The sequence below is a fragment of the Oncorhynchus tshawytscha genome, linkage group LG05 (assembly GCF_018296145.1).
Source record: "Oncorhynchus tshawytscha isolate Ot180627B linkage group LG05, Otsh_v2.0, whole genome shotgun sequence".
NCBI lineage: Eukaryota > Metazoa > Chordata > Actinopteri > Salmoniformes > Salmonidae > Oncorhynchus > Oncorhynchus tshawytscha.
This window is the reverse complement of record NC_056433.1, coordinates 71,733,946-71,761,515: the sequence shown is the minus strand read 5'-3', so window position 1 is coordinate 71,761,515 and position 27,570 is coordinate 71,733,946. Positions and strand designations below refer to the sequence as shown.

Sequence of the window (27,570 nt, the reverse complement as noted above, 5' to 3'; positions counted from 1 at the left end):
TTGCCCTGTTCATGTTCTGTGCCTGCCAAGCACACCGTAAAATTGTGCCTGTGTCTTCCTCCTTCTCAAGTGCTTGTTTCTTATTAGGTCATTCTTGACTCGCTGGCTCTCAAAACAAGGAGCCCAAGCCAAACCTTGGGATGGCAACCGTTTATTTTCCTTGTCGGAAGTGAGGTTTGTGATATAAAACTCAAACATCTCATTGTGCTGGGTGGTTCACACAGACCTGCCCAATAACCCACTGCACAGCAAACATCCTACTATTATGCAACACTTCCAGGGAGCCGTCTGGCTGAGATTGACACATGTCTGGACTGGGTTGGTTGGTTTTCTGATGGAGAAAAATAACTCACCCACTTAGAATCAATAGTTGTCTCTATATACTGGGGTGGCAGGGTAGCCTAGTGGTTAGAGCGTTGGACTAGTAACCGGAAGGTTGCAAGTTCAAATCCCCGAGCTGACAAGGTACAAATCTGTCGTTCTGCCCCCAAACAGGCAGTTAACCCACTGTTCCTAGGCCGTCATTGAGAATTTGTTCTTAACTGACTTGCCTAGTTGAATAAAGATAAAATAAAATACTGTGTCTGTGTTTGCTATATGTATGTATTGACTTAGTAAAGCAATATAAGAACATTTTCAATTAGAAATGCATATTTAAGAACTAGACAAAAAATGGAATGTACATGTATTTTCATTTGGGAGTCTGCATTGCTTCTACATCTGCATGCTTCTACATCTGCATTGCTTGCTGTTTGGGGTTTAGGCTGGGTTTCTGTACAGCACTTTGTAAATTAATTTGATTGATTGATTCACCGTAGGAGTATTGGCTGTCTGGTTTTCCCCCCGCTTTGTTTATTTCTGGGACTATTCCATTTGCTCCATTGCACCAGGTAACCCAAATCATGCGCAGTTACTGTTTTAGAATCTTCCACAAGGTTCTCTTGGCTCATTTGTGTAGTAGTAGTGAAATGTTCTATGCAAAATATTCCTGTGTAGTAGAATGTTCAATGTTTCTGTAGTAGAATGTTCCATGCAGAATATTTCTGTGTAGTAGAATGTTCAATGTTTCTGTAGTAGAATGTTCCTTGCAGAATATTTCTGTAGTAGAATGTTCCTTGCAGAATATTTCTGTGTAGTAGAATGCAGAATTTTTCTGTAGTAGAACCGTTCTCAGGGTCGTGTCTAGGGTCTGTGAAAACAGGAGCTGGCTGGCGTGTCTACTTTAAGTGGTCATGAAACCCAATGGCGTGTAATGGACAGCTGGAACTTGGCATCAGATTTCTCCCAGAATCCTTGGTCGCCGGGCCACCACGCCTCGCATGCGAATCCCTCAGAACTCTAACTTGTGGGGGGAAAAGGAGAACAAAAAAAACATTACGACTCCCTCTGGTCAAAGCACCAAAACCCCTCATCAAGTTCTGGAAGGAGCACCAGTCCAGTCCATGCCGGTATGCGTAATATGACACCATTATTCTTACTTCTTGGCAAAGGGCTGCAGTAGCCTACCCCTGGGGGCTGAGAAGGCCCAAATCCTACAAAGTCATTACCTTAAATTAGCCCTTACAGAGCCAGTCAGAGCCTAAGCATCCACTCAAACTCACTGCAATGTGCTGGACCTGGGCCACAGCAATGAAGAGATGGGGTAGTCGCCAAACCAACTACCAACCGCCCAAATCACAGTTTGATCCCTCCATTATCACATTAACCCTGGCTAATTGAAAAATACGGGTTCCCCAGAGGGGCGGGGGGGGGCTGGGTGGCCAGGTCTTATCATACAGAAACACGCTCTGCCATGCCTTGGACAATTTGGTGAGATAAATATGTTGGTATCAGCGCTCAGAGCTCCAGTGTGCCTGGGTGGTCTCTCCCTGACTCCCTGTTGCAGCTCTAATGATGCTGCCTGTGTCTTTCCCAGAACAAGTGGAAATGCCGCAGTGATGCACCGTGAAAAGAGAAAGGAGGAAAGGAGCTCAGACTCCCAGCTGGCATCTATAGCATGACTAGAATATTCTCTTTGGTGTTTGGAGTATCGTAGACACTTCAGAGAGTCGCTAGTTGCAGACAGACCTAGGTCAAATACATATGTCACATACTTTCAAATACTTGCGCTGTGCTTGATTTGGTTTACCCAGTACAATTGAACCAATGGAATAGTCCCAAAAGTGCACATTTCAGTGTAAAATAGTTCAGGTGTGCTCTACAGAGAGCCAGTGAAGTCATCCTAACCCCCAGCTACACCAGGACTAGAGACCCCCCCCCACCCCTACATTCATCCCTCCGTCCCATGGCACACGCTGTGTTGGCACCGTAGCTCACCCCCAAAACCATCTATTGTTCATTGTTTGTCTTTCATATTCTTTTCCCATGGGCCCCTGGCCAGCAAGAGGAAGAGCTCAATGTAAATATTACCCCACCCTCCTCCTCCTCAGCCTCCCTCCCCATTGACACCTCCACCATCTCCTGGCTTGCCCCGTCCTCCTGCCTCTCTCTCAAGAGGGAACAGACAACCAGTGGGTGAGCACTTCCTTCCTAGTAAAAGGGGGTTGGGAGGGGATGGGATGTCACTGTAGTTCAGATCCAACAGGCCACATCAAGTAAGGGACAATCGATCAATGCCAGAGAGAGCACTGCTATGAGACCCTACCGTTGTGTTGTCATTACCATTACCCTACCATGGGTCTGGGCTGTGTGGATGGATTGTTGGCACCAAATAGATGGAACAACATGTAGACATCAATTAAATGCATTAAAGTGTAAATAAACATGCTAAGACAAGGCTAATGAATTCATGAAGGAACACGGAAGAGTTTAGCTCAAAGAACAGGGAATGGTTTGGTGAAATGCTGTGGAGTCGGGGATTGTGCCCTATAGCAGAGTATTACGAAGTCCATATTGTTCTTGTTTTATGATCCAAGGTAAATCTCTCTCAGGTGTTTTAGAGCCCATATATGATGCTGTGCTTGTAATGTTGCTGTGCCTGTAATTATGTAATCTGTTCTTAATTAACTTACTCTGTTTAGGATAGCAGATTAAAAACAACTGTTAACTCTATAATGCTCACCGATTGCCTTTCTGACCAAGCACAGTTCTGCTCAAGCAGGACTATTATGTATTATTGTAAATAAGCAAGGTCAGACAGTGATAGTAATCAATGTATTGCCTTTGCACGAGGTAAACAAGATATCACATTAAGTCAACAGAAAATAATTTTCTCTCAGCTTGTGACCAAAGAACACCAGAGTGTTCAAAAGTGTCAAATATCAGAACATTCATCATGTAAAGGTCATTGATCACAGGTCCACATCTCCACAGTAACTGCTATATGCAATACTCATGTATTAAAAGGCAATAGACCTAATATTAATAAATTATAACTTCTGTCCAGTACCTGTCAACATGTAAAACATACACAGCCCTGGGTTCCAGTCGAAATTAAGAAAGGCTAAGGAACTCCTGACCCATGTGTCGCCAGCCTCTCCTGCATGGCTCTCGCCTGCTTTCCTGGAGGAGCTAGTCACTTTCCCTGGCCTCGGAGTGAGAGTTTGGGCTCTGGAAATCCAGGCTGATGCCAGGCTTAGGTTGGAAAAGCACTAGGATACATGCAATGGGGCAGAGAAAGAGAGTGAGAGCTGGGAGGAACAGATACCATTTCAGTCAGCATGCTGATGCTACTGGGTGGAGGATCGAGCACAAGGTGAGGAAGTGGAAGGAGAGATGTAGAGAGAAGATGGAAAGGAATAGTGTGTATGATGATGTACCTTTCTAACACGTCTCTGCCATGCTGTTGTCATAGTGTTGCATTCTTCTCAGATGCTTTACCTGAAGTGACATTTGAGGCTGGAATGTCAACACTTAGAAAGGTAGTAATTCAATAAAATTGTTGTTCAGGTTGTGTATTAGATGTTTGTTTATTAGTTGCACATCAGCCAGCTTTCTGGAGATCATATGTACGTCTGGGTCTGAATCTGCTGGGAATAGCTGTCAAGATAACCCCTACGTCTCTCCATAGCTTGGTTAATACAATACATACATGATAGGAGAGAGAGGAGGGCAGACTGATGTGTTCCATGTGTTCTCGGCGTTACTCTGGACCATAATCTCTCTTTTGACGAACATATCAAGACTGTGTCAAGGACAGCTTTTTTCCATCTACGTAACATTGCAAAAATCAGAAACTTTCTGTCTAAAAATGATGCAGAAAACTTAATCCACGCTTTTGTTACTTCTAGGTTAGACTACTGCAATGCTCTACTTTCTGACTACCCTGATAAAGCACTAAATAAACTTCAGTTAGTGCTAAATACGGCTGCTAGAACCAATAAATTTGATCATATTACTCCAGTGCTAACCTCCCTACACTGGCTTCCTGTTAAGGCAAGGGCTGATTTCAAGGTTTTACTGCTAACCTACAAAGCATTACATGGGCTTGCTCCTACCTATCTCTCTGATTTGGTCCTGCCGTACATACCTACACATACGCTACAGTCACAAGACACAGGCCTCCTAATTGTCCCTAGAATTTCTAAGCAAACAGCTGGAGGCAGGGCTTTCTCCTATAGAGCTCCATTTTTATGGAATGGTCTGCATACCCATGTGAGAGACGCAGACGCAGACGCAGACTCGGTCTCAACCTTTAAGTCTTTACTGAAGACTCATCTCTTCAGTGGGTCATACGATTGAGTGTAGTCTGGCCCAGGAGTGTGAAGGTGAACGTAAAGGCTCTGGAGCAACAAACCGCCCTTGCTATCTCTGCCTGGCCGGTTCCCCTCTTTCCACTGGGATTCTCTGCCTCTAACCCTATTACAGGGGCTGAGTCACTTGCTTACTGGTGCACTTTCATGCTGTCCCTAGGAGGGGTGTGTCACTTGAGTGGGTTGAGTCACTGATGGGATCTTCCTGCCTCGGTTGGCGCCCCCCCCCCCCTTAGGTTGTGCCGTGGCGGAGATCTTTGTGGGCTATACTCAGCCTTGTTTCAGGATGGTAAGTTGGTGGTTGAAGATATCCCTCCAGTGGTTTGGGGGCTTTGCTTTGGAAAAGTGGGTGGGGTTATATCCTTCCTGTGTCTCCTGACCCCTCCTGTCTCAGCCTCCAGTATTTATGCTGCAGTAGTTTGTGTCGGGGGCTAGGGTCAGTCTGTTATATCTGGAGTATTTCTCCTGTCTTATCCGGTGTCCTGTGTGAATTTAAGTATGCTCTCTCAAATTCTCTCTTTCTCTCTCTCGGAGGACCTGAGCCATAGGACCATGCCTCAAGACTACCTGGCATGATGACTCCTTGCTGTCCCCAGTCCACCTGGCCGTGCTGCTGCTCCAGTTTCAACTGTTCTGCCTGCGGCTATGGAATCCTAACCTGTTCACCGGACGTGCTACCTATCCCAGACTTGCTGTTTTCAACTCTCTAGAGACAGCAGGAGTGGTAGAGATACTCTTAATGATCGGCTATGAAAAGCCAACTGACATTTACTCCTGAGGTGCTGACTTGCTGCACCCTCGACAACTACTGTGATTATTATTATTTGACCATGCTGATCATTTATGAACATTTGAACATCTTGGCCATGTTCTGTTATAATCTCCACCCGGCACAGCCAGAAGAGGACTGGCCACCCCTCATAGCCTGGTTCCTCTCTAGGTTCTTCCTAGGTTTTGGCCTTTCTAGGGAGTTTTTCCTAGCCACCGTGTTTCTACACCTGCATTTTTTGCTGTTTGGGGTTTTAGGCTGGGTTTCTGTACAGCACTTTGAGATATCAGCTGATGTACAAAGGGCTATATAAATAAATTTGATTTGATTCTCATAAAAGCCAGTCAATAGAAAATGTACCTTTCCCTAGGGACCAGCGTTTCCCAACATGGCCGCCTGCCTGCTGCAATATAGGTCAGGTCCTTCAGCCAGTATCCCTCTAATGAATAGTGACAGCTCAGAGTGTGTGAACTGCTGTTTGTTGTTTGTCAACAGGCGGAGCTTGTTACATGGTTGATGTTTGTTTATTGGATGGGCCGATGCCAGGATGAAACCCGGACTGCAATCAGGGAGACAGCAGGATGCAGCTGGGCCCTGAGTGAGGTCATTGGATTGACTGAGGTAACGTGCCGCTGAGACACTATGGGGTTGATGCTGGGTGTAAGAGGACACATTATGGGGGTCAAAGATCATCAGACATGGTTGGCACTATTGTCATTACTATCACTGTGAATGCTAATAATATCCTGGGTGTTACAACGACGTAGTAATCCAAGAATGTCCATTTAATATGAGCACACAACACTATAAAAACATGAAACCCAAATGCTTCATACTTTCATGAACTTGAACAGAAAAAGTTGCACAGTATAGTGTTATGGATGAGTCGGAGCAGAGGAGCAGAGGAAGGGAGAGGAGCAGAGGAAGGGAGACGATAACTGGACTGACTGCGCTGAAGAGATGGTCTTAAATGTGGTGACCACTAATACTGTAACCACACCCCATCGTTTCCATCCCCTAGATTACACTAAAAGGTTTAAAGCTACAGTTTGGGATTGGGGAAGCTTCGATGGTAATTTTCTATAGGATTCAACCAGACACACATCATCACCCGTAATGATCTTAATGACTATTAACTGGACTTATGTATACAGAACCAGTCAAAAGTTTGCAAACCTGTCATCAAGGCAATGGGTTAAAAATAAACATCATTGCTTTTTTTTTTTTGTGAACCTTGTATTGTCAATGGAATGCTCTGTCTTCTTCTGATATAAACTACCGTTCTGGAAGAAAGCAAACGAAAGAAAGAGGAAACATCCTCTCTTTCTCCTCTGTGAAACACCCTGTTCTGATTAATACATAAAAGGTGGTCCCCCTTTTATTTGAAGACTCTTCGACTTTGAAGAATCTCAAAAATAAAATATTTTCATTTGTTTAACTCTTTTTTTCATTACTACATGATTCCATATGTGTTATTTCATAGTTTTGATGTCTTCACTATCATTCTACAATGTAGAAAATAGTAAAATAAAGAAAAACCCTTGAATGAGTAGGTGTGTCCAAACTTATGAAACCTTTAGTGTACATTAACATTTTAGTAGGCGCTCTTATCCAGAGTGACTTGACTGGTCCCCCGTAGGAATCAAACCCACAACCCTGGCGTTGTAAGCTCCATGCTCTACCAACTGAGCCACACAGGACCACAGTTTAACATGTAGGAGAAGTTGAAAGCTGCATGAAAAGGAGCAGAGCGGGTGGTCTGGATGCTGTCCTAGGTCCAGGAGGGAAGAATCCGGATCATCTACTGCTTAAGTGCGTTTGATAGTGTCACCGACGCAAGCCGCTCCCTAGGACTGTGGGCTCTCGTTTTCTTCGTGGCTGACGCGAGTAAGACATTTAAGCATGTTAACCCTCGCTGCATCCTCAGAGCTTGTGCAGACCAGCTGGCTGGAGTGTTTATGGACATATTCTATCTCTCCTTATCCCAGTCTGCAGTTCCCACTTGTTTCAAGATGTCCACCATTGTTCCTGTACCCAAGAAAGCAAAGGTAACTGAACTAAATGGTAGCCTAGTGGTAAAAGCGGTAGGCCAGTAACCGAAAGGTTGATGGATCGGATTCCTGAGCTGACAAGGTAAAAATATGTTGTTCTGCCCCTGAGCAAGGCAGTTAACTCACTGTTCCCCGGGTGCTGTGGATGTTGATTTAAGCCAGCCCCTCACACCTCTCTGATTCAGAGGGGTTGGGTTAAATGTGGGAGACACATTTCAGTTGAAGGCATTCAGTTGTACAGCTGACTAGGTATCCCCTTTTCCTTAAATGGCTATTGCCCCATAGCACCCACTTCTGTCATCATGAAGTGCTTTGAGAGGCTAGTTAAGGATCATATCACCTCCACCTTACCCGACACAACTAGACCCACAGCAATTGCATACCACCCCAGTAGATCCATGGATGATGCCGTTGCACTGCACACTTCCCTATCCCATCTGGACAAGAGGAATACCTATGTAAGAATACTGTTCATTGACTACATCTTAGCCTTCAACACCATAGTACGCTCCAAGATCATCATTAAGCTTGGGGCTCTGGATCTGAACCCTGCTCTGTGCAACTGGGTCCTGGACTTCCTGACGGGCCGCCCCCAGGTGGTGTATATTAGTAAACAACTCCACTATACTGATCCTCAACACAGCCCCTTAAATTATGCATGCTCAGCTCCCCCTGTACTACCCCTAAGACCCTCACAAACTTTTAAAGATGCACCATTGACAGATCCTGTCGGGCTGTATCACCTCCTGGTATGGCAACTGCATCTTCCGCAACCGCAGGGCTTTCCAGAGGGTGGTGTGGTCTGCCCAACTTATCACCGGGGGCACACTGTCTGCCCTGCAGGACACCTACAGCACCCAATGTCACAGGAAGGTCAAAAAGATTATCAAGGACATCAACCATCCGAGCCACGGCCAGTTCGCCATGCCATCATCCAGAAGGCGAGGTCCGAGACCTCGAAAAACATCTATCTCAAGGCCATCAGACTGTTAAAAAGACGGCCTCCACCCAGTAACTTGCCCTGAAATTAGTCACTGTCACATAGACATGGAATACTGGTCACTTTAATATCGGAACACTGATCACTGTAATGATGTTTACATTCTGTTTTACTCAGTATAATACTGTATTCTAGTCAAGGCCATCATATTCAACTATTGCTGTTTATAAACTATTCTTTCCTACGTATTCTACAGATATACTACATATTCTATCCACATACTGTCCATAATGTCTATACATCCCATCACACATATGTATATATTTATACTCTGGACTCTGACATTTTTCATCCTAATACTTCTATATTTCTTAATTCCATTCTTTTACTGTGTTGATATATTTTACTGCACTGTTGGAGCTAGCAAGACAAGCATTTTGCTACACCCTTAATAACGTCTGCTAAATATTATGAGTATGCAACCAATCAAATTGAATTTGATTTGATACACAGGCTGATGTGTTATGGTACTGGCCAGAAGGGGGCGCATCAGAACATCATTTTGAAATGACCAGAATGGATACAGCAGTACACGTGGTTACCTCAGGGTTAGAGGAAAGGAGGACCGAAATAGAAAGGGGTTATGGAGAAGTAGAGAAAAGTAAGAGATAAAGGAAGGTAATGAGATCATGAGGGTGCTATATTACACGTCGTCACCTTGATACCCTCCAAACCCTTACTTTCTCAGTTCCTTGGTGACTGCAGCAGACTCTACTGTCTTTATCCATTGTTTACAGTACAACACAACTGTTGACACAGACACAGACATGCAATACCATGGGAGACAAGACATGTGACATGAGGTCATGTCATACACACTGTATGTAGTGGCCTACATTACAATAATGTTATTTCATGTATATCTTGATCTTGGTCCTCTGACCTATATATAATCAAATCAAATTCTATTGCAGGCAAACAATTTAAACAATTAACAAAAGACAGTGTCTCAGAATCTGGTTGTGAAATTGGTTTTGAATGAACGAATGGGACATGTCCCATATGTGTGTGTGTGGCTGTGTTTTTGAGAATTGTATCAAATGTATTTGTGTTCAGTTGTGTTACGGTCTACAAAAATATGTTGAGCTGTGAATGTGTATGTATTTGTATACAGTATACATGTGTGGGTCGGGAGTATGAGGAATATGAGTATGTTAACACTGTCACAGAGGACAGGGAGAGGAAGCCAAACACAGAGCATTCTTTGAAGTAGAGAACAGGGTAATGCTGCTATTGTCAGGGAGTTTTTCAATAAACACTAGCTAGAATCTGGGGGGTGGAGACGGTGGGTGGGGGGTACAACTATACTGCTTTCTCTATGGGAAGAGGGAGTTTGGGCAGGGACTTACACAATGGTCTTCAAGTGTTTGAAGTACATTTTGGGGTGGGGGGGGGTGCATACGTACGTGTGTGTGTGTGCTACGGAATCTCTAGATTTTCAGGGGTTAAGGAGGGGATCTCTTCATCATCCACCTGCACTGAGAGGCTAGACGGGGGGTTAATAGGGTAGAGGGTGTCAGGGCAGGGGGCCAGAGGAAGACCATCATATTAGGGAGATGAGGTAGTGTGTCAAACAGGAAGGGTGTGTGTGTGTGTGTGTGTGGCACACAGAGGTGCAAATTGAGGTCAGATTCAGCAAGTAGCCTCAAGCTTTGATCCTTAAACTGGGCTGGATGAAAGACATCCTGCTTCCCTCGCCTATATGAATGAGAGAGCGAGAGGACAGAGAGAGCAAGGGGACAGAGGGAAAGGAAGAGAGACAGAAGAGGAGAGCGGTTTGAGACTGAGAAAGAAGAAAAAGAAAGAGTGATGGAAGGAGAGAGAGAAGAACGTTTCTTTCTCACAATGTTGTTCAGTATCAAAATGTAGCTCTTGTTTCCTCACACACTCTCCATGGATAATCTGTTAGTTTCATCTCCCTCCTCTGCTCTGCCAAACTCTGATCCCTTCTTCGCCCACGCGTTTGTGTAAATCACCCCTTTTTTCCTGCTAATATAAATCCTGATGGGCTCTATCAACACTCTGTCTACCTCCTTTCTCTTTATCTGTCCATCCCTCCCCCTCTCTTTTTGTGTTCCTCTGTGGTCCAGTGTGTGTAATATTTAAATCTGAACCTTGATCCACCCACGACCTGTCAGAGGCACGGTCCAAACCCTGAAGCCTTCCTCAGTGTGTGTGTGTGTGTGTGTGTGTGTGTGTGTGTGTGTGTGTGTGTGTGGGCGCGCATGCATGCATGTGTGTTTTTTTAGGGGGTAGATCAGCTTTATACTGCAGGTAGATTGTGGCTTCCATCAATGTACTTATTTGCATCATTTCCAATCCCCCATATATATTTTTTGTAAATATACTGTACCAGTCAAAGGTTTGGACACCTACTCATTCAAGGGTTTTTCTTTATTCTTACTATTTTCTACATTGTAGAATGATAGTGAAGACATAAACTATTAAATATATATATATATATATTCATTCATTGATTCTCAAAGAATATGACATAAATGACTCGTGAGCTTAGTTCAACTGTCCTCTGTCCATGAGAACCCAAAATATAATCTTGTATTTCTCCAATGTTTGTAAACATTGTAAATGTAAACAAACACGGCATAGCCTCATAACCTGGTTAAAACAATTCATTTTGATATCCTGGATGGTCAATCCTTGCATCCATTGCTCTGTTCATTAATCTTAGAGTAGTTACATGTCTCCAGGCCCATCCCTCAGCTTTTTACCAAAACAGAGGCGGGGCGACCGTTTTGTTATTGTTTCATCTGTGGATTTGCCCTTTAAACAGCTGCATATTGTCAAGATATCAAAGTGTCACCAACAAAAAGGTAAACAATAGGCCTATAGCAAATGCAGCATATGACATTCATTTTTCACATTTAAATAGCACTTTTCAGTAGTGCTCAAAGCATGCAATTCCATGAGCGCAGCATTTATTTATCTACTCAATGAGCCCAATCCAATCCTCCATGACAACAAAGTCATAAACAACAGAGTAGGGATGGCTAATAAGTCATTAGTTTCAAATCAATACATTTTTATTGGTCACGTACCTATGGTTAGCAGAGGTTAATGCGAGTGTAGCGAAATGCTTGTACTTCTAGTTTCAACAGTGCAGTAATATCTAACAATTTCCCAACAACTACCTAATACACACACATCTTAAAGGGGTGGATGAGAATATGTACATATGAGTATATGGATGAGCAATGGCTGATCGGCATAGGCAAGGTGCAGTAGATGGTATAAAATACACTATATACATTTGATTAGTAATGTAAGATATCTAAACACTATTAAAGTGTCATTGTTTAAAGTGACTTGTGATCCATTTATTAAAGTGGCAGTGATTGGGTCTCAATGTAGGCAGTAGCCTCTGAGCTAGTTTTTCAGTCGCTCGGTCCCAGCTTTGATGCACCTGTATTGACCTCGCCATCTGGATGATAGCGGTGTGAACAAGCAGTGGCTTGGGTGGTTGTTGTCCTTTGGACTTCCTGTGACACCGGGTGCTGTACAGTCGTGGGCAAAAGTTTTGAGAATGACACAAATATTAATCTCCAAAGTTTGCTGCTTTATTGTCTTCAGATATTTTTGTCAGATGTTACTATGGAATACTGAAGTATAATTACAAGCATTTCATACGTGTCAAAGGCTTTTAATGACAATTACATGAAGTTGATGCTGTTACGGTTTTCTTCCTGGGAAGGAGAGGAGGACAAATGCAGCGTGGTTATGGTTGAACAGCCTTAATAAAGATGATAACGTGAACAATATAAATATACAAAATAAGAAAACGTGGAAAAACCAAAACAGTCCTAACTGGTGCAAAACACAGAGACAGGAAACAATCACCCACGAAATACCCAAAGAATATGGCTGCCTAAATATGGTTCCCAATCAGAGACAACGATAAACACCTGCCTCTGATTGAGAACCACTCTAGGCAACCATAGACTTACCTAGAATACTACACTGAACACAACCCCATCAATCTACAAAACCCCTAGACAAGACAAACACATAATCACCCATGTCACACCCTGGCCTAACCACAATAATAAAGAAAACACTGAATACTAAGGCCAGGGCGTGACAGATGCAAAGAGTCAATATTTGCAGTGTTGACCCTTCTTTTTCAAGACCTCCGCAATCCGCCCTGGCATGCTGTCAGTTAACTTCTGGGCGACATCCTGACTGATGGCAGCCCATTCTTGCATAATCAATGCTTGGAGTTTGTCCGAATTTGTGGGTTTTTGTTTGTCCACACGCCTCTTGAGGATTGACCACAAGTTCTCAATGGGATTAAGGTCTGGGGAGTTTCCTGGCCATGGACCCAAAATATCAATGTTTTGTTCCCCGAGCCACTTAGTTATCACTTTTGCCTTATGGCAAGGTGCTCTATCATGCTGGAAAAGGCATTGTTCGTCACCAAACTGTTCCTGGATGTTTGGGAGAAGTTGCTGTCGAAGGATGTGTTGGTACCATTCTTTATTCATGGCTGTGTTCTTAGGCAGAATTGTGAGTGAGCCCACTCCCTTGGCTGAGAAGCAACCCCACACATGAATGGTCTCAGGATGCTCTACTGTTGGCATGACACAGGACTGATGGTAGCGTTCACCTTGTCTTCTCCGGACAAGCTTTTTTCCGGATTCCCCAAACAATCGGAAAGGAGATTCATCAGAGAATATGACTTTACCCCAGTCCTCAGCAGTCCAATCTCTGTACCTTTTGCAGAATATCCGTCTGTCCCTGATGTTTTTCCTGGAGAGAAGTGGCTTCTTTGCTGCCCTTCTTGACACCAAGCCATCCTCCAAAAGTCTTTGCCTCACTGTGTGTGCAGATGCACTTACACATGCCTGCTGCGATTCCTGAGCAAGCTCTGTAATGGTGCTGCCCCGATCCCGCAGCTGAATCAACTTTAGGAGACGGTCCTGGCGCTTGCTGGACTTTCTTGGGCGCCCTGAAGCCTTCTTCACAACAATTGAACCTCTCTCCTTGAAGTTCTTGATGATCCGATAAATGGTTGATTTAGGTGCAATCTTACTGGCACTAATATCCTTGCCTGTGATGCCCTTTTTGAGCAAAGCAATGATGATGGCACGTGTTTCCTTGCAGGTAACCATGGTTGGCAGAGGAAGAAAAATGATTCCAAGCACCACCCTCCTTTTGAAGCTTCCAGTCTGTTATTCGAACTCAATCAGCATGAGAGAGTGATCTCCAGCCTTGTCCTCATCAACACTCACACCTGTGTTAACGAGAGAATCACTGACATGATGACAGCTGGTCCTTTTGTGGCAGGGCTGAAATGCAGTGGAAATGTTTTTGGGGGATTCAGTTCATTTGCATGGCAAAGAGGGACTTTTCAATTAATTGCAATTCATCTGATCACTCACTCTTCATAACATTCTGGAGTATATGCAAATTGCCATCATACAAACTGAGGCAGCAGAGTTTGTGAAAACAAATATTTATGTCATTCTCAAAACTTTTGGCCATGACTGTAGGTGTCCTGAAGGTTAGGTAGTTTGCCCCCGGTGATGCGTTGTGTAGACCGCACCACCCTCTGGAGAGCCTTGCGGTTGAGGGTGGTGCAGTTGCTGTACCTGGTTGTGATACTGCCTTGACAGGATGCTCTCAATTGTGCATCCGTAAAAGTTTGTCACGGTTTTGGGTGACAAGCCAAATTTATTTTGGGGTTATGCTCAGGAAAAACAATTTGGCTAGTCTATACTTCAATATTTCCAAATCCTATTCTTAAAGATCAACGGGTATAACATGTATTGGAATGACTGGAATTCTGATAGACTTTGGTTTTTAATGTAAAGTTAAAGTTTAATCGTGTTATTATATGTAGTAAAAACCTATGGGTTAGAAGTAGCCTACATAACCAACCCATAAAGTAAAATTTAACATCCATATATGGCCAGCAATGTAAACTTTAACATTGATTTATCCTGCAATAGATGCCATTCAAACATACATGTTTATTCTAATGCCTCTTGAGGGGGAAGTCATCTAAAAGTAACTGAATGTAATCAGATAATGTTACTGAGTTTGGATAATCCAAAAATTATGTTACTGATTACAATTTTGGACAGGTAACTAGTAACTGATTACATTTTAGAAAGTAACCTACCCAACCCTGGCTTTATGAATGCCTCATATCCTCTAATATCAATTTTCTGGATGGAATAGGGCAGGAACAATATAAATTGTGTTCCAGGTGTGGGTTCCTTGCGTGTGTTCCCCCCGGCTGTTCAATGCTCTCAGGGCAGCAGCCCTCTGGCTCCCAGTCTGGCAGCGTAACTGGCTTTTATGGGAACACTGGTTGATAAGTCTCTTCCTCCTTCCTCTCTTGCAGTTTTTCTCTCCTTCTCTCCTGCTCTCTCACCCTCTCCCTCTCTCCCTTTCTCTGCCACTCTCTCTATCCACAGTTCGAGCCCTAGGCTGGGCTGGAGCACTTCAAAGCTATGGAGCTTTTTCAGTGGTAAGAACAGAGACATACGGAACACACATGACGGGATGAAACAATAGTCTCATATACAATAGAGCAATAGAACAAAGCAAGTTTGTGTGTGTGTGGGGGGTGCAGGGGTAGGGCATTTTCATGTGTTTGACATTGACCCTCTGGCTGCAGGTGTGTGTGTGCGTGTGTGGCAGGTGACCATGTCCTTAGACTGAAAGTCTGATCAGAACACACTATTAGAAACAGTGGGAGGATGCAAATGATGTCTTTGTAATATAAAACGGTCCAACGGACAAATCAGACAGATAATCTGAAGCTGATCTCCTATCCTGGGAATAACTGAGCCAATCTAACACACTATCAACTCTCATAACACTCATACACACACTTATATACACACACACTTATTCTTGCACACTCATACACACACACTCATACATACATATACAATCACACGCACAGACACACACTCATACTGAAAGAATGGCAGATGCAGTGAGCTCCAAAAGTATTGTTATTGTTGTGGCTCTGTACTCCAGCACTTTGGATTTTAAATTAAACCATAACTATGAGGTTGAAGTGTATTTTCATTCATTTCGGATGAACCATTTAGAAATTACAGCACTTTTTGTTTCATAGTCCCCCATTTTAGGGAAATTCACTTATGTGTATTAAAGTAGTCAGAAGTTTAGTATTTGGTCCCACATTCCTAGCACACAATAATTACATCAAGCTTGTGACTCTACAGACTGTTGGATACATTTGCTGTTTGTTTTAGTTGTGTTTCAGATTATTTTGTGCCCAATAGTAATTAATGGTAAATGCATTAATGTGGATGCTACCATAATTACGGATAGTCCTGAATGAATTGTGAATAATGATGAGTGAGGAAGTTACAGATGCACAAATATCATACCTCCAAGTCATGCTAACTTTGCCTGTTATTGTAATGGTGAGAGGTTAGCATGTCTTGGGGTATGATATTCATGGGTCTAACTTTCTCACTCATCATTATTCATGATTCATTCAGGATTATCTGTAATCTTGGTAGTATCCACATTAATGTAGAAGGGTTTAGGAACATTCTATTCTTAATTACAATAAAAGCGACTCCACAATACATTATTTACCTCATTTCTATTGTGCACAAAATAATCTGAAACACAACCAAAACAAGTCAATACATCACAAGCTTGATGTAGTCATTGAGTGCTATGAATATGCCAATGGAAAGGTGGCATCGTTTGATGGTGCCATGTTGAAAGTCACTGAGTTCTTCGGTATGGCCATTCTACTGTCAATGTTTGTCTATTGCCTGGCGGTGTGCTAAATTTGATACACCTGTTAGCAACGGGTGTGGCTGATATAGCCGAATCCATTCATTTGAAGGGATGTCCACGTACTTTTGTGTATATATAGTGTCTCTAGCTTAAACTGATAGATTTTGATGAGGATGTTGTATTATGCTAATTCGATTAGGGGGTTATACTGTGCCCTTAATGAAATCCTAACTTTTGTGTTGGTGTATGAAGGTTGATAACATTCTGCAACCAGGCAGGTCACCCGGGATACAAGTCAGTATTCGATGTCCATCCATGTCTCAGGACGTCGGGAGATGATGTGGAAACTGGCCACAAGAACCAAAACAGTGAGCGCTGTTACCTTCAAGTAGGCTTTTATTTTGCTAGGGCATTGTAGGCGGGGATGGTGGATGGGCGTAAGCATCTGCCTCTGGTTCCAAAGAGCTAAAGGTTGCATGTTCGAATCCAGTGATATAATGTTTTTTGAAGCCTATCCCAAACATTAACCGTTATCTTAACCATTCTGAGTTGACACCTAACCTTAAGAATTCAGAGTCAATGCCTGAACTTAATATTGGAATGACACAGCGAAGTATCCAAACACTTCATAATTTGAGGTTTGGAACAACTTTGAAATTTGAGAAACATGGATGAACGTCTAATTCTGACGTGAGACTGTGAGAGCGTGTTACTGTAACTTTACAATGAGCTCCAAAAGTATTGGGACATGACACATTTTTGTTGTTTTGGCTCTGTACTACAGCACTTTGGATTTGAAATGACACAATGACTGAGGTTAAAGTTCAGACTTTCAGCTTTAATTTGAGGGAATCTTCACTTTTTGTACATAGATCCCCCCCATTTTAGGGGACGAAAAATATTGGGCCAAGTTCACTTATGCGTATTAAAGAAGTAAAAAGTTAATAGCGGCAAGCTTTACACCATTCCAGCCGATGATTGGCATTGCGCATGGTGATCTTAGGCTTGTGTGTGTCTGCTCTGCCATGGAAACCCATTTCATGAAGCTCCCGACAAACAGTTATTGTGCTGACATTTCCTCCAGAGGCAGTTTGTAACTATGTAGTGATGGTTGCAACCGAGGACAGACAATTTTGACGCGCTTCAGCACCCAGTGGTCCCGTTCTGTGAGCTTGTGTGGCCTACCACTTTACTTCTGAGCCGTTGTTTCTCCTAGACATTTCCACTTCACAATAACAGCACTTAAAGTTGACCAGGGCAGCTCTAGCAGGGCAGAAATTCAATGAACTGACTTGTTGGAAAAGTGGCATTTGTTGAAAGTCACTGAGCTCTTCAGTATGGACCATTCTACTGCCAGTGTTTGTCTATGGAGATTGCATGGCTGTGTGCTCGATTTTATACACCTGTCAGCAACAGGTGTGGATGAAGTAGCTAAATCCACATACTTTTGGCCTAGTAGTGTATCTGTAGTTGAATCTGTTATTCAATGGGTTTGTATAGGCTTATTAGCAGTAAGGTCAAATACAATTTTCAAGGGGTCTTAAAATTCAAAATCAATATGACCCTTTTAAATCAATTCCATATAGCTTAGTAGAAGTTAATCCTTCCGTTCTATACTTTTAATTGCATTACCCCGTCCCCTCGTTCTGTTGAGCAGGAAATGTAATTTGAGGCATTTGCATTGGTTAATATGTTTCATAAGCACAATAATAAGAGCATCATTACAGAGTAACAATTTCCTCAATCCACATTCATCAAGTGTTCAGCCACTGGCACACACACACACACAAATGCATGCAACCACACGCGTGCACACACACACACGCAAGCATGCAGGCACACACACACACACACACTGCACCCGCTGCAACATCCTCCCCCACCCTCTCTCACCCACACACACACCACACATTGCCCGAACATGCAGAGACAAAGCTCGGAGTATGGGGTAATGAAAACACACCTATATGCTAAAGAAAAGCACACACACAAGCATTTGATCCCTTCTACCTGGTATGTATATTTAACTCTGTCAACCACTTCACAAACGCAGACGTAAACACTCTGAAGATACAGCATAGTATTAGATCAATCATACACGGTTACAATCCCTGCATACACATACGCAACTGTTTTGATACCCCCCCACACACACACTCACACACTGACTGATAGAAGAGCTCTGCTGCGGCTCGTTTTATTATCTCTCAGTCTCCACCCAGAGAACGGCCAGGCGCGAGACCGGTGTGTTGAGGGGAGGTTTCTCAGATGTAGCAGAACATGTCATCCAACCTGTTTAGAGCGATAATGAGCTGACAGTTGGATTGTTATCAAGGTGAGGAAACAAAGGCATCATTCTGACACGTCAAAGAGCTGGGATCTGACATGGAATCAGTTATTGAGAAACGCCCCATAAAACATGACATAACTCACTGATCTCGGATCAGCTTAAAGACATATGGCTGAGAAAGGCTGACACCTCAGGAGACCGTTAACTGTTCTGAAGTTATCCTTAAATACAGGGATGATACTGGCTCCTGAGATGCATCATCAGAGTGGGACGTAGCAGCCAATTCACTCCCTAACCCTACCCCTTGGCGCAACCCCTAGGACCTCTTGGTACTAGGCATTCGATATTGGAGATACTGTATAACTTTCTGTTTCTCTCGAGTACTTTGATTTCTCTCTCTTTCTTCTTTCGTTCTCTCTCTTTCTCTTTCATTCTCTCTTTCTCTCTCCCTCTCTCTCTTTGGGAGGAGAGACTGTGTGGTCTCGTCGGTCTCCTGCTATTAGTTTGTTTATAGAAGTTAAAGCTGAGTGCTGCTGGCTGCCTGAGGCCAGCATTCCAATATAGTGCCTCATACATGCTCATACAGGCACACACACACACACACACACACACACACACTCTCTCTCTCTCTCTCTCTCTCTCTCTCTTCCCATTTCTCCCCACCAGTGTTTAACTCCCCCTTCCCCTCCACTATCTGTTGTGTGTTACTCTCTCACTTCCCCTCCTTTTCACCATACCATCATTTCATTAATCTATTCTACTGTCTGTAAATCTGTGAATGACAGCCAGAGGGGGTTGGTGTGGTTGTATTGGGGTGGCGGACTCAACGTCCATTCTGTGGTCAGCCTCACCCTGTCATCGTTAGAGAACAGAACTCTCACTGAGATTGACAAGTGTGTTCAAAACTAGCTGTTACATGTGTATTTGAATGTACAGGAGAGATTTCCCACAAAGATAAGAACCCCCTCCTCACGTTCCTGACACTAATCTGTGTGTGTGTGAACAGTGTGTACAGTGTGTCCGGTGTATGTGTTTGTGTGTACAGGTGACTCATCCCTTACTCACCTCAACCAACTGTCAAACAGGCCTGGTTCAGGACAGGACAGGGGAATCCTCAACGTTAATCAATCTAACTGCCTGTCAATCAGAGTGATGACTGGACACAATTATAGTGATAATCCAAGCGACGGTTACTAATATTTAAATACACACCCATACACACACAAAGGTTACTGATATTACAATCCGTTGTCTATTCCTGTTGAAACATCAACTACCAAACAGAAAACACACAACTTGAAGTTCAACATATCGAACATAATAAACAGCGCAAAGACAACACTGATAATATTGTTTTAAACATTTTGAATCGTCTCAAAGTGTGTGTCTTTGTTTTAGTCATTATTACAATGTAACCGCTACATTTCTTCAGTTTGTGTAAACTGTGAAACATCCATTTGAGAAGTGACTGAACATGGATAATAGAAGCGGTGTTAGTAAGTATGGGAGCAGAGACACATAATGTCTGCAGGGTCTGATCAGAGTCAATGGTGATATCATCCACCGGCTGAGAGAAGTCAACTGGATTGTTTGTTTTAAAAAAAAAAATGATTTAACCTTTATTTGACCAGGTAGGCAAGTTGAGAACAGGTTCTCATTTACAATTGCGACCTGGCCAAGATAAAGCAAAGCAGTTCGACACATACAACAACACAGAGTTACACATGGAGTAAAACAAACATACAGTCAATAATACAGTATAAACAAGTCTATATATGATGTGATCAAATGAGGTGAGAAGGGAGGTAAAGGCAAAAAGGCCATGGTGGCAAAGTAAATACAATATAGCAAGTAAAACACTGGAATGGTAGATTTGCAATGGAAGAATGTGCAAAGTAGAAATAAAAATAATGGGGTGCAAAGGAGCAAAATAAATTAATAAATTAAATACAGCAGGGAAAGAGGTAGTTGTTTGGGCTCAATTATAGGTGGGCTATGTACAGGTGCAGTAATCTGTTGTATGGTAATAAGGTTGTCATTTTCCCTGCTCTTTGTCTTGAGTTTTTATGGGGTACAGTTTTGAAGTGCTTATCATTCCAGGTGTTACACAGATCATGTTGACTTTTGTTTGGATTTAAAATAGACCTGGTTTTAAATGGGAACACACCTTAGTGTTGGGTGTCGTTCCAACTGGCACCCTATTACCTCTGTAATACACTACTTTGGGACTCTTGTCGAAAGTAGTGCACTGCATAGGGAATAGGGTGCCATTTGGGACTTAGCCTTGCGGAGTAATGGACAGTCTTTATCTAATTTAAACAGCTCAGGTGTTTTAATGAGAGGCCTGTCTGTTCTGTTCACACCTAGAAACAGACGAGATAAACACGAACAAAAATATAAATAAACAGTGAGGCTTTAATCTTATGTTACTGTAAAAAACATTTAGGACACCTGTTCTTTCCATGACATAGACTGACCAGGTGAATACAGATACAAGCTATGTATGATCTGTTACTGATGTCACCTGTTAAATCCACTTCAGTCAGTGTAGATGAAGGGGAGGAGACGGGTTAAAGAAGTATTTTTAATCCTTGAGACCATTGAGACATGGATTGCCTACGTGTGCAATACAGAGGGTGAATGGGCAACACAAAAGATTTTCATGCCTTTGAACAGGTTATGGTAGTAGGTGCCAGGCGCACCGGTTTGGGCCAAGAACTGCAACGCTGCTGGGTTTTTCACGCTTAACAGTTTCCCATGTGGATCAAGAATGGTCCAACACCCAAAGCACATCCAGACAACTTGGCTCAACTTTGGCTCCTGAGTGGCGCAGTGTTCTAAGACACTGCATCTCAGTGCAAGAGGTGTCACTGCAGTACCTGGTTCGAATCCAGGCTGCATCACATCCGGTCGTGATTGGGAGTCCCATAGGGTGGTGCACAATTGGCCCAGCGTCATTCATGTTTGGCAGGTGTAGGCCATCATTGTACATAAGAATTTGTTCATAACTGACTTGCCTAGTTAAATAAAGGGTCAAATAAAAAATAAATACATCTGTGGGAAGCATTGGAGTCAGCATGGGCCAGCATCCCTGTGGACACCTTGTAGATTCCATGCCCTGAGCATTGGAGTCAGCATGGGCCAGCATCCCTGTGGACACCTTGTAGAGTCCATGCCCTGAGCATTGGAGTCAGCATGGGCCAGCATCCCTGTGGACACCTTGTAGAGTCCATGCCCTGAGCATTGGAGTCAGCATGGGCCAGCATCCCTGTGGACACCTTGTAGAGTCCATGCCCTGACCAATTGAGGCTGTTGTGAGGGCAAAAGGGGGGTGAAACTGAATATTAGGAAGGTGTCCATAAAGTTTGGTACACTCAGTGTATACACACATTACACTGTACCTAATTGAGTCACCAATCTGATAAAGTATAAGAAATCAGTGGGAAATGTGTGAGTGTGCATGCCTGGGTGTACAACAGTTAGATTCTAAACTGAATACTCCTCCCCACCTGATTTAAAATGAAGTTAAAATAGCTCTCACTATTATTTGTTAATTTCGCATTCCTTTGCATTATCGTACATTAGGTATACCAATTTGAAATACAATAGGACATTTAATCACGTAACCACTTAATCTAAAGCCGTGCCATCCCCCAGAGGTACGGGAGGGCTCCACCCTCTTTATGCACCAATGTTTTAATTGTCATTAAACACCCATAAAGCTGTCATCAGATGTAGGTTAATGGCAGCACTTAGTCAACCTCACAAAGCAGAGAAACAGACAGGTTGGCCACACCCAACACTAATAGAGTCTAATGTAAAGAGCCACCGTGATCTCCAAACCCTTCGCCATGTACAGTCTATTCTAAATGGAATAGTTTCCTCATGCCACGATGGCTACTGATTTGCTGCGTAGATACAGGCCAAGTCTTGTTCAGTGACTGCCACAGCAGGCACTGAGTGGTGTAAAAAGGGCTGTTTCAAAAGTCTAATTGAATCACACGTGTGAATGACAGTCATTCTCCATTGACCTGCTGTGGTATAGCCTACAGTTCAGCTCTTGCCCAAGTCTCTACTGTTCTCCTGTCCTCCTCTGTCCTCATAACCTATACATGTACTCATCTCTACAGTAACCTTCCCTCTGTTATACTATACTGCTCAGTCTCCTTTGTGAGAACCATAGCGGTGTTTGCAAATAACTGTGCATTGTAACTCCATACATCTATAGATGTGTGCGTTTCTATACACAGGCCCTTATCGGGTCACACCCACATAAACTGCCGCCCATAAACAGCACTGATGAAGTGTTGGGAACTGTTTACACAGCAACAGTAGTTGTATGGCGTTGTCGGGTGTCACAAAACCACCCAAATGTTTCCCTCCCAGGACTATTCCAAAACATTCACACCACCAACCATTTTGGATCCCTCTGATGTCTCTCATAGCACTGTGTCATTGGGAAGTTACAGGAAATTACCCAGGAGGACTTCAAGACTGTTGGAGAAATTACGAAAATACAACTGAAGCATAGGCAAAAGTGTCTAACCATGCTGCAACTGACTTAAACCCTTGAGAAAATGTGGTCATATCAGAGTACTGAGTGTACTGTGCTCTAATGTTCAGATCAATTAATCCACAAACGGATGCAAAGTACTTTTCTGTCACTGATATCTGTGGTATCACCATGAGTTCATGTTTTTCAGAATAGAATAACCATAACGTATAAGCACAATACAGACAGGTGGTTTGAATGGCTCATAAACTGAATTCACCTCAGAGACATCTCTCTCTGAGCCTTCTTATCTGATGAAAAATTACAGACTTCTATGTTTAGGAGCCTTTTATGTACAGTACCAGTCAAAAGTTTGGACACACCTACTCATTCAAGGGTTGTCCTTTATTTGTACTGTTTTCAACATTGTAGAATAATAGTGAAGACATCAAACTATGAAATAACACATATGGAATCATATAGTAACTAAAAAAGTGTTACACAAATCAAAACATATATTATATTTGAGATTCTACAAAATAGCCACCCTTTGCCTTGATGACAGCTTTGCACACTCTTGGCATTCTCTCCAGCTTTTTTTTTTTCTTTGCACATTTATTAAAGATAACAAAATATTAAAACAGTATTCAGACCCTTTGATATGAGACCCAAAATTGAGCTCAGGTGCATACTGTTTCCCCTGATCATCATTGAGATGTTTCTACAACTTGATTGGAGTCCACCTGTGGTAAACACATGTGGCACACACCTGTCTATATAAGGCCCCACAGTCGACAGTGCATGTCAGAACAAAAACAAACCATAAGGTTGAAGCAATTTTCCATAGAGCTCAGAGACAGGATTGTGTCGAGGCACAGATCTGGGGATCAAATAAATTGCATCATTGAAGGTTCCCAAGAACACAGTGGCCTCCATCATTCTTCAATGGAAGAAGATTGGAACCACCAAGACTCTTCCTTGAGCTGGCCGCCCGGGGAGTAGGGCCTTGGTCATAGTGGTGACCAAGAACCCGATAGTCACTCTGACAGAACTCCAGAGTTCCTCTGTGGAGATGGGAGGACCTTCCAGCACTCCACCAATCAGGCTTTATGGTGGAGTGGCAAGACGGAAGCCACTCCTCAGTAAAAGGCACATGTCAGTCTGCTTGGAGTTTTCCAAAAGGCACCTAAAGGACTCTCAGACCGTGAGAAACAAGATTCTCTGGTCTGATGAAACCAAGATTGAACACTTTGGGCTGAATGCCAAGCATTACGTCTGGAGGAAACCAGGCACAACTCTTCACCTGGCAAATACAATCCCTACTGTGAAGCATGTTGGTGGCAGCATCATGCTGTGGGGATGTTTTTCAGCAGCAGAGACTGGGAGAGTCAGGATCAAGGCAAAGGTGAATGGAGCAAAGTACAGAGAGATCCTTGATGAATACCTGCTCCAGAGTGCTCAAGACCTCAGACTGGTGAGAAGGTTGACCTTCCAACAGGACAACAACCCTAAGCACACAGCAAAGACAACGAAAGAGTGGCTTTGGGTCAAGTCTCTGAATGTTCTTGAGTGGCCCAGCCAGAGCCCGGACTTGAACTCGATCGAACATCTCTGGAGAGACCTGAAAATAGCTGTGCAGCTCCCCATCCAACCTGACAGACCTTGAGAGGATCTACAGAGATGAATGGGAGAAACTCCCCAAATACAGGAATGCCAAGCTTGTAGTGTCATACCCAAGAAGACTCAAGACTGTAATTGCTGCTAAAGGTGCTTCAACTGAGTAAAGGGTCTGAATGCTTATGCAGATGTGATATATATTTTAATGAATTTGTAGAACAACCTAAAAATCTGTTAAAAAAATATATATATATATATTTCACCTTTATTTAAGCAGGTAGGCTAGTTGAGAACAGGTTCTCATTTAGTGCAACACAAACAACAACACAGAGTTACACATGGAATAAACAAACATACAGTCAATAATACAATAGAAAAAGTCTGTATACAGTGTGTGCAAGGTAAGGCAATAAATAGGCCATAATGGTGAAATAATTACAATATAGCAATTAAACACTGGAGTGATAGATGTGCAGAAGATGAGTGTGCAAGTAGAGATACTGGAGTGCAAAGGAGCAAAATAAATATCAGTATGGGGATGAGGTAGTTGGATGGGATACTTACAGATGGGCTATGTACAGGTGCAGTGATCTTTGTGTTTTTGCTTCGTCATTATGGGATATTGTGTGTAGATTGATGATGAAAAAATAAAAAAACGATTTAATCTATCTTAGAATATGGCTGCAAAGTAACAAAATGATGTGGAATAAGTGAAAGGGTCTGAATACTTTCAGAATGCACTGTCCATAATATTGGTCTGTGTATTCAATCCTGAAATATTAATCTATATGCAGACAATACAGTGTATCGTAATATTAATCTCTATGCCGTTGCAACGACTGTTGATCAAGCTATGTTAGATCTGCATTCTGATTTTGTTACATTACAGAAAGCCCTTGTTGATTTAAAGCATATACTTAGTGTGGGCAAAACTAAATATGTTGTTCTCTAATTCACAGATTTTTTTCTCAGATGGGCTACATATTCACTCATTGGATGGCTCTCTCATCGAGTGGGTTCCTTCTTATAACTATCTGGACGTTTGGATTGATAAAGATCTGATGTTTAAAAAGCCAACTGATGAGCTAGTTAAAAAGCTAAGATTTAAAGTGGGCTTCTTTTTTGAAATAGATATTGCTGCTCCATCAACAGTAGGAAGTAGATTGTGCAGTCAACGTCCTGACAGTTCTTGACTATGGTGACACAATTTACCAGAATGCAGCAGCCACTACTCTTAAACCACTGGATACCATAGAGCCCTTCACTTTATTACAGGTGGCAATTTTAATACTCATCACTGTATCCTGTATCAGAAGGTCGGCTGAATCTCAATGAAGGCTTCACTTCATTACTCCCTTGTTTATTAAGCTCTGCTACAGAAGCTTCCAACATACCTCAGTTCCCTGTTGAAATATAAAAACATGAGATACCAAACCCGTTCGCAGGGTTGGTTACCTCTTGAGGTCCTGCTTGTCTCCAAAAAGTTTGGTAAATACGCCTTTAGTTTTAACGCACCACAGATATGGAATACCTTACAAAACAAATTGCACCTGCAATCCCTGGTGCTGATAGGGCAGTTGTAAAACTATTTTGTTAAATTAGTTTACTGAAGTGTACAATTGTTTCAAGTGACTATTATAACGTGTCGCAATAACCTGATGTAATGTATTTATAGCTGTCTTGTAGTTTTTATATTTTTGTTGTTGTGTTGATGGTTTATCTGTCCTCAGGGCACTATTGCAAATGAGACACTGGTCTCAATTGGGCTCTTCTGAATAAATAAAACTAAATAAAATACATTTGTATTTGCATTTGCTTTAATTATTTTTTAATTGCCCGATTTAAGAAAATGTATTAATATTCTATGAATCTTTCCGTAAAACATTCTGCTGTGTGTAACATTCCCACCATGCATGACAGATACTGTACTGGAGGTCAGAGAAGTTTTGAGTTTAGTTCTAGATGTACCCTCCTCACACCATCTGATCAACAACCCCTCCCCTCCCTCCCTCTATTTCTCTGGTAACTCCCTCCCCGAGGGCCAATGTAATTTGGCCTGTGTAGTGAGTGTGCGTCTGTATGTACGTGTGCGCATGTGTGTGCTGTGTGTGTGCGCCTACGTGTGTGTGTATACTGGGCCCCTCCTTGGGTAAACCACAGAACAGGTGCAGTGGGTTTCTCAGTGAACCCAGGCAGAATGGCGTGACTAGAGGAGCCAGCTGCAGCAGGGGTGTCGAAAAGAGCTCTCTACCCCTCCGTCCCCACCTCTCTCATATATTGATAGTCTCTTCTCTATTCTCCTTGTCTCTCTCCCTTGCTTTACCCTTCTCTCTCTCCATCCCTCACTTTACCCTTCTCCCTCTCCATCCCTCACTTTACCCTTCTCTTTCTCCATCCCTCACTTTACCCTTCTCCCTCTCCATCCCTCACTTTACCCTTCTCTCTCTCCATCCCCCACTTTACCCTTCTCCCTCTCCATCCCTCACTTTACCCTTCTCTCTCTCCATCCCTTGCTTTACCTTCTCTCTCTCCATCCCTCACTTTACCCTTCTCCCTCTCCATCCCTCACTTTAACCTTCTCTCTCTCCATCCCTCCCTTTACCCTTCTCTCTCTCCATCCCTCACTTTACCCTTCTCCCTCTCCATCCCTCACTTTACCCTTCTCTCTCTCCATCCCCCACTTTACCCTTCTCCCTCTCCATCCCTCACTTTACCCTTCTCCCTCTCCATCCCTCACTTTACCCTTCTCCCTCTCCATCCCTCACTTTACCCTTCTCCCTCTCCATCCCTCACTTTACCCTTCTCTCTCTCCATCCCTCACTTTACCCTTCTCTCTCTCCATCCCTCACTTTACCCTTCTCTCTCTCCATCCCTCACTTTACCCTTCTCTCTCCATCCCTCACTTTACCCT

General features: G+C 43.0%; 1 long non-coding RNA gene across 2 annotated transcripts in view; it reads left to right on the top strand.

Annotated features, from left to right (window-relative positions):
• The window catches only part of LOC112251309, a 29,166-nt gene extending 2,739 nt beyond the window's left edge, over positions 1 to 26,427 (top strand). Inside the window, exons 3-4 of one of the 2 annotated variants that reach the window (XR_002953650.2) lie at positions 5,956 to 6,081; positions 25,619 to 26,427. This is a non-coding gene — a long non-coding RNA (uncharacterized LOC112251309). Of the gene's footprint in view, positions 1 to 5,955; positions 6,900 to 25,618 lie in introns of those variants that run through there. The other variant, XR_002953649.2, reaches the window with a different exon arrangement.
• Positions 26,428 to 27,570: the final 1,143 nt, after the last annotated feature.